Consider the following 12,301-nt stretch of genomic DNA (forward strand, 5'->3'; position numbering starts at 1 on the left):
TTCACATGGCAGATAATGCAGCTGGATGTGACCAGGTGGCTGACATGTTCTTGTTGTTTAATTCTAAGGAGTACACTCAATTTACTGATAATTTGTCTTAACAAATATTCAAAACAGCAATTTAAGAACCTCCATAGGTAAAAATCTTTTGCGTTTCAAGTTGTTAAAGGTAAATTGTCGTTTCCAGCATTCTCTCTCATCACCTTCTGTCCTCACTTTGCTGACGACAACTGCTTCATTGTTTGGTGTTTGACCATTTTCAACAGGCCATTTCTAGGCTTTACGCTCCAAAAGTATTTAATGTTCAGCTTGAGCTAGGCTGTGAGCATGGACCAGATGCAGTGTACACAGCAATGAGGAAGAGGCATTTAATGCTGCATGTAATGTCACACAAAAGTTACTAGAAGTCGAGATAAATATATATAAATATATATATATACATATATATATATATATATATTACATCTACATTCACATTATCACACAGCTCTTGCAATTGGAATGCCCCTTTAATTCACACTGACTAAACAGACATATTAACAACAATTGTATGTCAATTAAAGTGAGGACAAGGTAATTGGTTACATCCCCAGTTTGATCCATTACTTTAATTATAAAATGAGAAAACATAGTTAGTCAAATGTTTAAATAACATCCTAAATGTTGATAGATTTCTATAGGGTTCAGAATTAGTGGTCTCATATGAAAATCTACACAAGATGTTTTATTTATTTATTTATCTATTTATTTATAGGCCTGTATTGCATATTGAAAATAACATGTACACTACTAGGTTGTGTTGGATATCTAGAATTGGCCAATGAACTTAAAAAGTACAAGTTTCACAATTAATTAATTCAGAATTGAAATATATTCATTCAAGTTTATGAAGGATTTTAGTTTGACACAGTTCCATACTTAAATACATCATTCATTGTCCGCTCAATTATTATTGATTTTTGATTGGTTGAAGTTTCTAATGTCGCTTTTATTCCCTCCTCTGCCATCACCACTCTGTGCTATGTGTAAAGATAGTTTTTCTTGGCCACTGCGTTTAAAATCATTAATGGGGGGGGGGGGGGGGGGGTTAAGGAATCCTTATCACATGCACAGGCTGGCGTGAAAGTCAGCAAACATGTTTGATCAAATAAGCGGCAGTGAAAAAGGCAACGATAAAACCTTCCAAGTTTAATCAGACATGATTTCCTATGAAAACAAAATGTTTAAAAAAGATAGATCTCCATGCAAGCAATTGCAGCAAACCTGGATTACAGATTATTTTTATATATGTAAAGCCAGTCACAGTTTTGGTGACCTCTTAATATCAGAACAATGACAGCTACAAAATCACTGGTCAATCTGCTTAAGATTTGTGAAAAGTGGTTGCAAAGCTGATTATGTGCACTGTAAAACTTAACTCAAGGAAATCAAAAGAGCCAAATCATTTTTTCTCACCTTGGTGTCAAGAGTGAATCTTAATACCGTAAGTATTGGTCTTCATTTGAAGTACTTTCCTTTGGCAGCTTTTGGATTCCAAGTGGATTGTTACAGACACAGCTACATTTAAGTTGTCTGACCACTATCCCACTTTCCATTCATTGTCCTCACTTAATTTCCTGATAACCTGTTAATTGTATTGTTTTTCACTTACATTACATGATTACTGCAATGACCTGGGGAATCAAATCACTTAATGCATTACAGAGGATGAATTATTGAGGCCAAGCTGAGGCACTCGTTCTCCTTTAGCCAAATGAATGTTGATATTTGCTTTTAATTTAAGCAATCTAGTACAAGACTCATTAACGTGCCAGTAGATTAACTCATTCGAAGCAGAGGTTATCCTCCTCTTAATGCCTGTTCCATGGAAGATAATCCGAGTTAACTTGGATTGGAGGCCTACAATGAGATAAGCAGCAGATATGAAGGGATGGCCAAATGAGGAAGATGTGTCTGGAACCTGTGGTGCCTGGCTTTTGTTGTCTGATTTCACAGGGATGACTTTAATTCCAGGATCTCAATTTGCTTTATTGGTTAAGCACGTTGGTGTATGAGGCAAACATTTACAGTTTTTTTGGTCAACATTTCAAATATGAAAACTGATATTCATGTACAGGTACAGCATGAGTGAATCGTTTCATTGCGATGAAAGGAAATGGCAAGATAACAGACATAAGGAGCATGCCATCTCCGCTCACACTGTGACACACATTTCAGGTTCCAGACTGTCATCTGCACCATACATCCCCACGACAACATGAGCGTCTTGTTAGCACTGTATGCAATCATCAGATGTGAATGACCCTAATCAAGAGTGAATTACTCTATCAAGGATCCAACCAGTTCTGTGCAGGCATCTGTCAGGCTGCAGGAAGGTCGTTGTGGAGCATATGCGTTTCGTTAGTTAGCTGAAGAGCAACTGTTTGGCCTAAGGGAGGGAAGCTAAAAACTGGCTACTTCTGTTGGACTCAGAGAACGTATGCCACAGTCTCAGTCTCAACATGGACAAGATTAGTGGGACCCATATCAGTGGAACTTTGGAGATACAATAATTCATTTTTGCTTTTACATGTTTAAATTGATGCTGCATGAACTAAATGCATCAATGTTTTATCAACTCAAAGTCACCCATTGAGTGCTGTGAAAATTAATATATACATATATATATATATAAATTTGTATGTACTGTATACAGTGTATGAATCATAATGTTTTTGAGTTTTACTTTGAACTTACTCTTGAGTTTCAACCAATTGTGTCATTCCCAAAATAATTTCCACATCAGCAACATGTTGACTTTCTCGGGTAACCTTGTACTCACCAACGAAACCAATACATTTTCACAGCACTCAATGGGTGACTTTGAGTTGATAAAAAATTGATGCATTTAGTTCATGCAGCATCAATTTAAACATGTAAAAGCAAAAACGAATTATTGTATCTCCAAAGTTCCACTGACATGGGTTCCAATAATCTTGTCCATGTTGTGACTGAGACTGTGGCATACGTTCTCTGAGTCCAACAGAAGTAGCCCGTTTTTATTTATATATAGATATATATATATATATATATATATATATATATATACACATATTGTTTTATGAAAGTTCCACTTAATTTCCACTAAAAATCCAGTTCCATAAAAGAAGTTCCACCAATAATAATCAAAAAGTGCCCTCTAGCTTTATGTTGACCATTTATCAACTGAGGTTACAGTACAAGCCACAGTGACCTGAGCGGTGGACTGACTAAACTCCCCCTCAAGGGGGGTGCAGGGTTAAATTCATTGTCATTAATTGTGAATTAATGTTTGCATTTTTAAACCGATTTTCTTCTTATTTTCCTTTTCCCCTCTTTTCCAATCTGTTCTTAGCCTCATTTGCTCTAATCCTGACACACAGTTGGTGGCACTGGGTACAGCGGGCACGTGCCTGTAAGTCACACAGAAGCAAACCTTAAAGGGAGGCATTACAGTCCTGGACACTTTCCACACATGACCCAATGACCCTCCTTCCTCCTGCCCAAGCCCCCAGCCCCCAGCAGCCCCCAGCCCTCTCCCCCCTCGCCTGTAACGAAATGGGAGAAGGGCTTGACAAATAGTCCACAAATGCTCATGGTGCAGATTATCCATTCAATTGGATGAAACTAGATGCTTCTTATTGCATGCTTTCAACCGCCCAAGACACTGCTCAATATTTGATAGAATTGCTGATAATAATATGCATCCTGAAGGTATTATTGCTTCACAGCCCTCTGAACCTGATCTGGGTCTTCTGTTGCAGAGGAGGCAGAGGGCTTCAGCTTGCTCACCATCTCAGCCCAACACACACACACATACACACACACACACTGTGGCAGCAGATTGAAGACAGATGGGGGGTACGAGGGCCACTAGTCTTGAGGTACAGAGGAGGAGGAAGAAGAGGTTGTTTTTAATCATGAAATGATAACACAAGACATCTGCTGCTCACAGTGAGGCTGCGCCACACGCCCGCCCTCACGTCCATGAGTAGTGTGCCAGCCAGACACCCTACTTATCAAAGGAATTGCTCAATTCCTCTACGTTTTTAGACACCCAAAAGCTTTATCCCCATCCAATCCCCATTCCCATTCTTGATTATATGATAGATGAAATATTCGTATGGACGCTATAGAAATAAATGACTCGCAATCTGTTGTGTAAATAAATCCACAATGTCACAGCATGTGGTGTCTTAAGGTAGATCTTTTTATTGTATAACCCATTAAGCCCATTTTTGGGTTCAGAAAAGGGAAGATATTTACACTGTATATAATCCATCAGTGAAATTGTACTTTTCCATTCTTCCTCATTGCCTTCCATATGTCTGATTTGTCACCATATGTAACAATCTCCTCAAAGGCCAGCAAAGGGCAAACAATTTTATTTTATTAATCCATCTATTTCGAAATTGCAGAATAGTTTAATCACATTCAGATTTTGTTTTCATTTTCAATGTAATACTCTTACGCTTCTCCCTATCACTTTCACCAAGCCTACATCCATGTGTAGCTAAATCCTTCCCCCTGAATCACATCAGATATTGTGAGGGAATTTGGACTGTCAATAAGTTTTGTTTATTTCCAAAAGAGTCAGTGTAAGATCATGTATTTACTACAAAAGGTAGTTTTTTGTGTAAATTTTTACATATAAAATGATATTGATGGCAGGGGATCAGAAGGATTGATGCGGTGTCAGTGAGGAACCATGTAGTGAGCAGGTCTGTGATGGGACCAGATCCTTGACTCTCCATTGTGATGCCCCAACAAGAAACACCAAACACCCTGTGCAGCTTTGCCCTCAGAACCCACTGAAGCACATTTTAGAGTCCTTAACATATTGCGGACAACGGTTGACCGTCTGTTTGTTCCTACATTCCCTCGCAGAGAAGTCCTGATTAATCTCTCCATAATTGACTAGATGATTCTTGACTTAACACACTCTGAATAGATGGTGAGAGACAGAAAAGAGGAGACATGGTGCCATCACCCTATCATGATCTAAGTCAATGAGACAAGTTTCTGAGAGAAGAATAGTAACATTGCGTGGCTGAATAACTGAATGCGACACATGTTATAGTGGAGAACTGGAGTGCTCATTATGATGGCTTCTACTCTGAGCAGTAAGAACATATCCTCTAACTCTCTAAGCAAGTTTTCACTTGAAGCAGAGATGCTTCAAATGAGATTCAGAGTTAGTTTGGAGTAGGAACCATCTGTTGTGACCCACAACAAGCAAAAACTAGTGAAACCATCTTATTAATGGGGTTCTGTGGAGGAATGTGGAAGAGGCATCCTCTCAGAGTATGTTACTGTGTTAGGGACATCTTTTTTGTCAAATTTGGAACAACCATGCCACCTGACATCTGGATTTGGGGTTGTGACTGGCGATTTTGTATGGCTGGATTCATTGTATTTCAAATGTGTTATTCTTATGAAAGTGATATTGGCCTACTTAGTTGATTGCAATAGTTTTAATGGATCTCTCAGTTCCTTCTTAAATGAAAGAGGGTAGATAGATTATACTCTCCCATAACCTCGTTGAGACATCTTTCCCAGAGTCTTGTCATTTGTCATCAGGTTTCGAATTTCAAGGAATAGGACCAAGACATACCCCATTTGAGTTCATTAGGAAAACCACTGGTCATTTGGCAAGAATATGGAAATGAACTGGGAAATATAGTAAATTAGCATATGCAAATATCTTACATAGCTTATTGTCAGAGTGGCACGTGTACCCCACATGGCCTTACAAGCGTGGTGTGACGGTTGGGGTGTCTGTACAGTATTAACTTTTAATCATTAGCCATTATTACTAATGCCACCAAACACACTTGTCATTGTTTTGTTTTGTTAGTGGCAGACTTCCTGAGTGTGTCATGTCTGGCTTGGCCTCACTTTAAGGGTGAGATTATAAAATGCAAATTAGGGAGAGTCGTCCAGTGAAAGACTGTACGCCCAGACTTCCAGACTACTAGGGGTCATTAGAGACCCTTTCTAATTGACAAAACTTTAATCCCGCTCGAGGAGTTGTTTACATCACTGAATTAGGTTAATCTATCCCCACCAATTTGCATATATGTGCATTTTTGAATAATTACTGGGCCAAAGTAGGCCTGCAATGGCTGGTTTGCGGGTGGATGACGCGTGTCTATTATGCCATTGTCTCCAGTAAACAATAGACCAGCAAAACAATTAACAACAAAACCAAGAAGGGCTAGTGTGTTGGCTCTTTTGTGTCAGTGACCCCAGGCATTATTACAAACTGGAGGGAAAATTATTTGACTGCAATTGCTGATATCGCTTACACAGCCTTATACATTGAATTATGACATCATTAATGAAAAAATTTACAATTTTGGGATATGGAATGCAATTGTTAAATTGGCAATTACCTGACCATTGGTAATTTATTTAACATGCACTTTTTTATTTGGGGGGGTGTTTGACAAGATAAATCAGATTGATGGATGTTACATTTACATTTATTCATTCAGCAGACACATTTAGACTGAAAGATCCAGCAGACACATTTAGACAGAAAGAGCTTTACAAAAAGTGCAGGTCAATGATCATAAACAACCCGGGTAAAAAAACAAAAAAACATTGCGTGTAGCCAAAACATGCAGCATACATTGTGAAAAGCAAATAGGTGCCAATGGGTAGAACCAGAAGAGCATGTAGTTATACAAATTACAATTAAACAACATGATCCTCGAAAGTGGTAGAGTGTACCTGGAGGAAAGCAAGCAACAACAATTTAATAACAAGTACAAATAGTTAAATCAGTTACAACTAACCAACAAATACAATAAGTCCCTCAATAAGTGTAATTGTGTTCCTGGAGGAAATAAACTAACATTTGATCCAACAAATCTTTCTTAAGTACCATTGCACTCCCGGAATAAGTGCGTCTTTAGCCTTTTCTTGAGGGTGAAGAAACAGTCAGTATCTCTAATGGAGGTGGGGAGATGATTCCACCATTGGGGGGCCAGATAGGAGAGGAGCTTGGGTTGGAAGCGGGCGCTCTTGAGAGGTGGGACCACCAGACAGTTGTCAGACGAAGACCGTAGGTGGCTGGTGGGGGTGTAAGGCTGGACGAAAGACTGGATGTAGTCAGGTTGAAGATCGGGCTGGATGCTACGTTCTGAATCCTCTGGAGAGGGCAGGTTGCGCATGCTGGGAAACCAGCGAGAAGTGAGTTTCAGTTGTCCAAGTTGGAGAGGACAAAGCTGGGACTGGCAGCTGGGTGGAATGCTCAGACATTTTAACTTCTATTTTACTTAAAGTGAAAGTAATTAGTTGTCAAAGCAGGGGCCTATTTTCTTTAACGAAATGTCATATAACCAAGTTTAGAATCATGTATAAATCATAATGTAGGTTATTAATCTAATAATATTAGATTAGACCTATATTATCATGATAATAACTATGAAATACATCCAAGTTAGGTGTCAAATTGTAAGTTTCATTAATTATGTCCGTACTCTAACAAAGCATATTGACGCTATGTGTCATCACCCCCAAAAACAATAACCCTACATCTTTGTGTTTGCTCACCCTCTGCACATAGCCGTGGGGTACACTTCTTTGGTGCATTCCTTTTTAAGAATTTCCTTTAGAAGAATGACATCTACCTAAAGGATGCTTGTAAATAATGCATGAAAGTAGTTCATCTTATCTTGTGTGAAAGACTATGAACTGACATATGAACATGACAATTAAGTGATGAGACGCAATACCACAACCACAAAACCTTGGGACCATATGACCATCACTGATGCTCTTCTCTTTGCTGATTTTTGCCATCAAGCTTTTAACAGATGCTGCCATAGACCCTCAGGGGAATGGAATTAAACAATGTTGTGCTTACCGAAGACAACAGAATTTATTACGAACATAAAGTGAAAGTTAAGATGAAAGATTTTAAGATACGGAAAGCTCAAAAATGACTAAAGACTAAACCTGACAGAAATCTGGATCTGGATAAGCACTCTATGAGGATCTAAATGTAATCTCAACATATTATTCATCCCCCATAATCAATGTTTTGTCTTCTAGATATAATTGTAATCCAGGTTCAGAATTAAATTCAATGTCTTTCTCATTTTGTGAGAGAACAGCAGTCTTATATTAACATACCCATTGGCAGATGCAAACATACACACAAGTACACACAGTCACAATTCACAAACACCCTCTTATTTTGGAATCCGGATGAGCAATAAACCAAATTTTGATTGAAGGCCTAAGCCTCAGTACTCCTTTAAATAATACAAGTCAAACTGATGTTGACACTTTACGTACCCTATGTAAATCTGTTTAAGCTCAGCAATCATTGTAGCTGCGTCATTGTTTCATTATGATTATATCGAAGATTAGACTGGAAGGGGGCATGAATAAAAAATTCTGATTAAAATTCATATTTATTTTGTACATTGCAAGCAGAAGGTTTTGCATTTGTGCTTTTTGTGCATGCGAGAGTGTCCACGTGTGTGTGTGTGATGTGTGGGATGTGTTGTACAGGAGTTTGGCTCAACTATGGCCTCTGCTCTGTCTTTAACATATCCACATCAGGTTCTTATTGGATGCACATTTTCCTGGAGATAAACATTGCTGGAAGGGGAGTCATGACAATATTATTGTTATTGGATGTCGCCAGGGGGTGTAGAATAAGCTTTTTTATAACATGGCTTAACATGTCTTAAGATGCACATTAGCAAAGGCATTAAAGGACTTGACCCAAAGCGGAGGCAACAGGATCCGCGACTCAACAGAGTCTCCTCCATTGGCTGAAGGGATAATGATCCCTGTGCATCTGCAGTGGTGGTATGTCATGTTCTTGGTGATGAACCAATTCTGAAGAATCCTAATAGAGAGGCTGGAACATCTGGACTGGTAGCACAGTCAAGCTGCTTTTGCACGACATGTTTGTCGAGAGAGAACCATGAAGTCACACCCTACCCATACCCCTCTTCCCCCATCCCCATACCTCAAAGGATTTGTCCCACTGCCAGATGTGATTTGTTGGAGTGCAGGGAGTCCATGGTGTGGGCACGACTGACAAATGGTTAAATGTTTAGACACCACACATTATCGTCTCCTTAGGTCCCCCTCTTCTGTTTTCTAATTGGCTCAGTAAAACAAACGTGGAGAATTGATTTTTTGTCTGAGAAGAGAGTGCCTATAGGCTACAGCCACTGCCAGTATTGATGTCAGGCATAGTTTTGTCGAAGTCCTTATTGGAATTTTTTTTTTTTTCCTGGAATTGTGCTTGACTGACTTCAAAGGGGTGGATACTTGCATTGTAGTTGCACTTACAAACAGCAACATTATCTGTATATTCTGACCTCCTCAATACAATAAAGGAGAATACAAACACAGTCAACAATGTGCAAAACGTGTAACACCAAACATTGTAATTATGTTATATTTTACATTATGCCATCATAGAACACTTTGAAGTTCTTGTGCAACCCCTGTAGGTACCCCCTGAGGAAAATAGAGCAAATAATGATTTTTTGATGTCACATTTTTAAGAGATTAATAAAGTTAACGATTGAGAATTGACAGGAAATCTCCTCAGAAAATAATGAGCGGAGAAGCATTTACTGATTAGTTTAATACAAGATAATCTCATCTGATCACACCCTGCCTTGTAATCTGGACCTTCATGATAATGTTTTTCCTTTTGTTATTTTTCCGCAAGTAAAACTAACAACACGAGTTTAAGGGTGCCTTAATTTTACATAAGGTGTGTCTTTTAAAGAGGTTTCTTGGCCACGAACCCTGAAGCAATACGAATTAAACTGATCTTAATTAATAGCCTATAACTAAATTAGACTACCTAAAAGTGTTTCGTTTTTCCTTTGTGTGCTCATAATGTAGGCCTACCCAAACTGATATGCGAATCTTCAGGTTTGCAAGAATCAGCTGTTGTTAGCACTATTAAATAATTCGGTTCGATGGAATAGCTTTAAAAGATAGGCCCTATAGGCTACATCGTTATTTTAAATGTATTGTGGGACATTTGACCACAATTAAGACAATGCGTGAAGTTAACTCCCAAATGTGTTTATAGTGTAGGCCCAAGAAGGCCTATTCCAAATAGTTGCGTCATCAGAATCATAGGTCTATTTTCGTTTCGAAGTTTATGGTAATGTTGGTCTCAGCATAACATTGCCTCCTCTGCTTTAGCCTTTTGTAGTTTTAATTTAGTCTACACGTAGTAACACTATAACAATGCCTCTCCAACAGAAACCAATGTTTTGTGAACTCTAGTCTTCAGGCTGCCTAATTGATCGGCCTATATTCAAATTAAATCAAATCAAATGTATTTGGATTGGATACCTAACTCTTTTTTACAAGCAATGTCACAGAGGACTTCACAAATGCCCATAGAACTGCCCCTCAACCAACCTAACCCCGCAAGGAAGACAAGGAAAAACTCCCAGATAAACGAAATAGAGGCTCATATTAAACGAATGTGATGCATTTTGTTTAATTATCTTGTGTAAAACGAATTTTCTAAAGGTTTGAAATCAGAACCAAAATAGGCTTCCTCCTTTAATGAAAGGTTATAGCGTTCTTCGCCTATAGCCTAATTGACCCATTACTAAATCTGATGGTAACTTGGTCCTAATTTCTTAATTGCTTTTACATTACGAGGCTTCCTTTTTGCCGAACCCTCAGAATTAGGCTAAATTTATAAAGCTCACTCTGTCCGCTTCAAAACAATTAAGGTTTTATCTTAATATCTTTTCAGACAGGAAATTTGGTGGTGGGTCGGATTACGAAACTCTAATTACAACGAGAGATTTTCAGCACGTTCGTTGGTTCAATCCAGAGTGAAAGTGTTCTTCGAAGGCCGTGATCTGCGCTCTCCATGCCGTCGTAGCCAATAATGCAAGCCCCAAATGGCGGGGGTCCCTCTCACACTCACTCACTCACTCACTCACTCACTCATACACACACACACACACACACACACACACACACACACACACACACACACACACACACACACACACACACACACGCGTGCAAGTGTGGCAGTTGGAAGCGATTGGAAAATCTTACAGACTATTTTGTTTTATATTCGGCCAGTCCAGTGGGTTGTAAGGTTGCCATATTGCTAAAGGTTAATATCGCTAGGTATTATGCCTATATCGTTGTGTGAAAAAGGACATTTCCTAAACAAAATCATTTTGTAGTAAATTAATTCATTTATATTGACCAGAAGGTCTTAAATGAAAACATCAGGGTGATTATGTTAGGCCTAATCAATCACCAAACGTTTTGGAAGGTGGGCGGCCCATATTCTTTATTGTGAGATAAAAGTTGCAACATTTTGACTAGGAGGCCTCAGACCTTTACCTCAAGATTAGGCCCAAACAGTCATCACATAGGCATATTTCAAATTGAGGATTTTAGTTAAATATAGACCTACTTACAAGAATAGGCCTACACTGAAGTAGGGGCTATAGGCTATAGCTTAGTAGCCTAATTTGTCAAATAGCCTATACAAGAGCTTCATGTTTCCCGCAAAACAGATGTGGAAATTATTATTTGATATGAGTTTAATATAGCCTATCAAATATAGGCTAAATACATTCATCATTTTTGAAGGCTAAGTCACTTGAGTTCTTCAGATTTATTTAGTGTGTAGGCTACACAAGACGCCATAGCTACCATAAAATAGGATATCATTATAATATTAAATAGACCATAAAGGTTTAATTAATAAAGGGAGAGTACAAACAAATACTTAAATAATAACAATTAAACATGTAATATATTATTATAGAAAACTGATTGCATAAACTGTTTTGATTACAAAGGCATATATAACCTATAACATATAGGCTTACATAAAATGAAAAACTAACAGCAAGGCTATCATACACTAAAACACCCATAAATGCCATAATGTCAAATGTCTACAGTCAAACGTTTTAAAGCATTTTGAAACATGCATTTATGCCCATATTGCTTAGACGGCATATATGCCTGTGCTATAAGTGACATTCGCCATCGACAGAGAAAAACACTTATGACCAATTCTGATGGGGAGGGGGAGAAAATCCTTATCGGATTTGAGAGAAAATTGGTGGCAATTAATCCTTTGGGATTGAAAAAGGGAAACGCCTCCTGGACTGACGGGTGCCACATTTCATCTCTGATTGGACGTTGGTGGGTTATCCCCGGGAGACGACAGGGATAAATTGTCCCTCCTTATGGTGTCTCCCGCCTCATCCTCCCAAACTGCAGGAGAAAGAGAAAG

This window comes from Hypomesus nipponensis, chromosome 11 (assembly GCF_054491055.1).
Source record: "Hypomesus nipponensis isolate SF chromosome 11, ASM5449105v1, whole genome shotgun sequence".
Taxonomy (NCBI): domain Eukaryota; kingdom Metazoa; phylum Chordata; class Actinopteri; order Osmeriformes; family Osmeridae; genus Hypomesus; species Hypomesus nipponensis.